Genomic DNA, 5,000 nt, shown 5'->3' with positions numbered 1-5,000 from the left:
ACCTCAAACATGTGACGTAGTCACACCACCGGTTTTGACTAATAGACAGAATGTTTATAATCATATGCCATACACCGGGGGACGATGCCGCGAGGTGTAGCTAGCTAGTGCAGTCGCACCGCTACTACTGTACAGAGATAGAACAGGCATTGACTATACATACATTAAGCTTATACACGGCGGTGCTTAGTAATACGCGCAGTCATCGGAATATAGATAACACATACAACTGTCCCTATACATGCTGAACGTCTGTGCACACAATGTCAACCACACGTCACCCACACACTCCATCACCCACTAGTCTATGCCTGTAACAGACGCAGACACAACATCTAAGTACCAGCATGGAACAACATCCAGTGCATCCTCTCGGCCACAGTACACCATCCACACTATGATAACCAGACCGGGACGTCGAACCAGAAAACTGAATATCCCACTCTTCCTACAACCACCATTGCTCAGATACGCCACCAACACCGACACATGTCCTACACAGGGGTGCACCCAACAGCACCACACTGCCGCATCTCACAGCACATAAACAATGGCAGGAATGAAAGACACAGGTGTGCCACTCCTTTGCCACAAACACAGAACGGGCGCGCCACCTGCCATGAGCCACAAGTGCAACTGACGTGACATATCTGATAGTGCCTCAGGCGTCCACTTACTACCATCACTATCAACGAACCTCGCCACCCCACCCCCCCCCCCACACACACCATCCCTTAACCCAACTTCTGCCTTAACCTAACCCAACTTCTGCCTTAACCTAACCCAACTTCTGCCTTAACCTAACCCAACTTCTGCCTTAACCTAACCCAACTTCTGCCTTAACCTAACCCAACTTCTGCCTTAACCTAACCCAACTTCTGCCTTAACCTAACCCAACTTCTGCCTTAACCTAACCCAACTTCTGCCTTAACCTAACCCAACTTCTGCCTTAACCTAACCCAACTTCTGCCTTAACCTAACCCAACTTCTGCCTTAACCTAACCCAACTTCTGCCTTAACCTAACCCAACTTCTGCCTTAACCTAACCCAACTTCTGCCTTAACCTAACCCAACTTCTGCCTTAACCTAACCCAGCTTCTGCCTTAACCTAACCCAACTTCTGCCTTAACCTAACCCAACTTCTGCCTTAACCTAACCCAACTTCTGCCTTAACCTAACCCAAGTTGCGCCCTAACCTAACCCACGTTGCGCCCTAACCTAACCCACGTTGCGCCCTAACCTAACCCACGTTGCGCCCTAACCTAACCCACGTTGCGCCCTAACCTAACCCAAGTTGCGCCCTAACCTAACCCACGTTGCGCCCTAACCTAACCCACGTTGCGCCCTAACCTAACCCACGTTGCGCCCTAACCTAACCCACGTTGCGCCCTAACCTAACCCACGTTGCGCCCTAACCTAACCCACGTTGCGCCTTAACCTAACCCACGTTGCGCCCTAACCTAACCCACGTTGCGCCCTAACCTAACCCACGTTGCGCCTTAACCTAACCCACGTTGCGCCTTAACCTAACCCACGTTGCGCCTTAACCTAACCCACGTTGCGCCTTAACCTAACCCACGTTGCGCCTTAACCTAACCCACGTTGCGCCTTAACCTAACCCACGTTGCGCCTTAACCTAACCCACGTTGCGCCTTAACCTAACCCACGTTGCGCCTTAACCTAACCCACGTTGCGCCTTAACCTAACCCACGTTGCGCCTTAACCTAACCCACGTTGCGCCTTAACCTAACCCACGTTGCGCCTTAACCTAACCCACGTTGCGCCTTAACCTAACCCACGTTGCGCCTTAACCTAACCCACGTTGCGCCTTAACCTAACCCAAGTTGCGCCTTAACCTAACCCAAGTTGCGCCTTAACCTAACCCAAGTTGCGCCTTAACCTAACCCAAGTTGCGCCTTAACCTAACCCAAGTTGCGCCTTAACCTAACCCAAGTTGCGCCTTAACCTAACCCAAGTTGCGCCTTAACCTAACCCACGTTGCGCCTTAACCTAACCCACGTTGCGCCCTAACCTAACCCACGTTGCGCCTTAACCTGCCCTGTAATTGTTAGTTATATGAATCTAGGAATTCGTGTAGCGTTGCCTAATTGCAACCATCTCAACATAGTTCACTTCGCGCACACTGTGGTGTTCTGCGTATTGATTCATTTTACGGTGCGTACCCTCACATCTTGCGAGTGTTGCTTACTTTCCACATGGTCCCGCTATCCACTGTATTGTGTACTGCAATAGGACGTATATCGCCCCCGCCCCCCCCCCCTCCCCTCCTGTCACCTCTAGCTCGTCGGTCAGGAGTTCGCGTGTTGAATGCGCTTCGCAGCTGTGCAATGGCATTCGCATACGTACGCTGGCCACCTTCCACGTGTTCTTTCGTGCACACGTCGCAGCGTGTATGTATGCTGATGGAGTGCGTCGTGACACACAACATCCAGGCATGCAAGACTCGTAGAAGTCGCAAATGTAGATGGATGTCTACGTTTGCTGCCCAAGTTACGCAAATGAACTGGAAATCCGTTGTTGCGCGGTTGTTCGCGCTGGAGGTGAATCGTTGATATCGACGATCGGTACAGGTATTAACCGGTTGCTTCAGCGACACCCGTCATACCCACGAACGTGAGTGGGCATGTGGGTATGAAGCGATACGCGGCGGTGGCTGGGTGGGACCGTCCCCGGCCGGTGAGGGGGGGGCGCCCGGCGTGCTGGCCGCGCGCTGCGTGGGCGCACGCGCGGCAGCCGGCTGGTGGGGGCGCCCAGTGGCAGGCGCGCCGGCTGACGGACGCGGCAGGCGGCGCATCTGCGTGCCGGCGCACCCAGCGCGCGGCGCCGTGCGGCCAAAGTGGGTCCTCCCGGGCCCGGTGCGAAGCGCGGTGGACATCTGCAGTGTGCTGGTCCGATTGAGGACTGTGTGCGTTGAGGATGCGACGCCGTCTGCTGCTCGGTCGCCCCCGCGGTTCTCGCAGGTGGTTTGTATCGCAGCTGTGCGGATGTGTTGGCGCGTGCGCTGTGCTGGGAGAGTTCGCTTTGGCACCCAAGTGGGGCTCTGCCCCTCTGTGGCGCTGGCGTTGGAGCTGCCCGGTCACTGTTTGTGGCCGCGTGTTGTCTCCCGCCGGCAACACCACGACAGCACGCTCCCGGGCCTCTGTCGGCAGCGGCAAGCTCAGTTGGGAGCACGGGTGGTCGCACTGAAAGCGTCTACTCGCCTATCTCCGGGCGATTGCGCCTCTCTCGAACCCGACCAAGTACTTAGGACGGCGCTGCGCGCCGCCGGGACCTGAGAGGGTTTCGAGGTGTATCGTGCAGGGGAGCCCAGCCTCCTCCTGTTTGCAGAATAATTGAGCGGACGCTTGCGTGTTCGCGCGGGCCCCCGGGACACACTCCCGGGCGGCCGGCTGCTCAGCTCTAGTTGACGCAGCTCCCTGGTTGATCCTGCCAGTAGTCATATGCTTGTCTCAAAGATTAAGCCATGCATGTCTCAGTACAAGCCGCATTAAGGTGAAACCGCGAATGGCTCATTAAATCAGTTATGGTTCCTTAGATCGTACCCACGTTACTTGGATAACTGTGGTAATTCTAGAGCTAATACATGCAAACAGAGTCCCGACCAGAGATGGAAGGGACGCTTTTATTAGATCAAAACCAATCGGTCGGCTCGTCCGGTCCGTTTGCCTTGGTGACTCTGAATAACTTTGGGCTGATCGCACGGTCTTCGTACCGGCGACGCATCTTTCAAATGTCTGCCTTATCAACTGTCGATGGTAGGTTCTGCGCCTACCATGGTTGTAACGGGTAACGGGGAATCAGGGTTCGATTCCGGAGAGGGAGCCTGAGAAACGGCTACCACATCCAAGGAAGGCAGCAGGCGCGCAAATTACCCACTCCCGGCACGGGGAGGTAGTGACGAAAAATAACGATACGGGACTCATCCGAGGCCCCGTAATCGGAATGAGTACACTTTAAATCCTTTAACGAGTATCTATTGGAGGGCAAGTCTGGTGCCAGCAGCCGCGGTAATTCCAGCTCCAATAGCGTATATTAAAGTTGTTGCGGTTAAAAAGCTCGTAGTTGGATTTGTGTCCCACGCTGTTGGTTCACCGCCCGTCGGTGTTTAACTGGCATGTATCGTGGGACGTCCTGCCGGTGGGGCGAGCCGAAGGCGTGCGACCGCCTCGTGCGTGCTCGTGCGTCCCGAGGCGGACCCCGTTGAAATCCTACCAGGGTGCTCTTTATTGAGTGTCTCGGTGGGCCGGCACGTTTACTTTGAACAAATTAGAGTGCTTAAAGCAGGCAAGCCCGCCTGAATACTGTGTGCATGGAATAATGGAATAGGACCTCGGTTCTATTTTGTTGGTTTTCGGAACCCGAGGTAATGATTAATAGGGACAGGCGGGGGCATTCGTATTGCGACGTTAGAGGTGAAATTCTTGGATCGTCGCAAGACGAACAGAAGCGAAAGCATTTGCCAAGTATGTTTTCATTAATCAAGAACGAAAGTTAGAGGTTCGAAGGCGATCAGATACCGCCCTAGTTCTAACCATAAACGATGCCAGCCAGCGATCCGCCGCAGTTCCTCCGATGACTCGGCGGGCAGCCTCCGGGAAACCAAAGCTTTTGGGTTCCGGGGGAAGTATGGTTGCAAAGCTGAAACTTAAAGGAATTGACGGAAGGGCACCACCAGGAGTGGAGCCTGCGGCTTAATTTGACTCAACACGGGAAACCTCACCAGGCCCGGACACCGGAAGGATTGACAGATTGATAGCTCTTTCTTGATTCGGTGGGTGGTGGTGCATGGCCGTTCTTAGTTGGTGGAGCGATTTGTCTGGTTAATTCCGATAACGAACGAGACTCTAGCCTGCTAACTAGTCGCGTGACATCCTTCGTGCTGTCAGCGATTACTTTTCTTCTTAGAGGGACAGGCGGCTTCTAGCCGCACGAGATTGAGCAATAACAGGTCTGTGATGCCCTTAGATGTTCTGGGCCGC

The 5,000-nt window shown here is 54.3% G+C and overlaps 1 non-coding gene across 1 annotated transcript in view; it reads left to right on the top strand.

Moving 5' to 3' along the window:
* Window positions 1-3,434: 3,434 nt before the first annotated feature.
* LOC126196861 (small subunit ribosomal RNA) overlaps window positions 3,435-5,000 on the top strand; it is a 1,909-nt gene continuing 343 nt past the window's right edge. The window contains exon 1 of the ribosomal RNA XR_007539290.1: window positions 3,435-5,000. This exon is cut by the window's right edge and continues 343 nt beyond it. This is a non-coding gene — a ribosomal RNA (small subunit ribosomal RNA).

This window comes from Schistocerca nitens, chromosome 7 (genome assembly GCF_023898315.1).
Source record: "Schistocerca nitens isolate TAMUIC-IGC-003100 chromosome 7, iqSchNite1.1, whole genome shotgun sequence".
NCBI classification, from domain to species: domain Eukaryota; kingdom Metazoa; phylum Arthropoda; class Insecta; order Orthoptera; family Acrididae; genus Schistocerca; species Schistocerca nitens.
The sequence above is the reverse complement of the archived record's forward strand: the minus strand, read 5'-3'. Positions and strand labels throughout refer to the sequence as shown.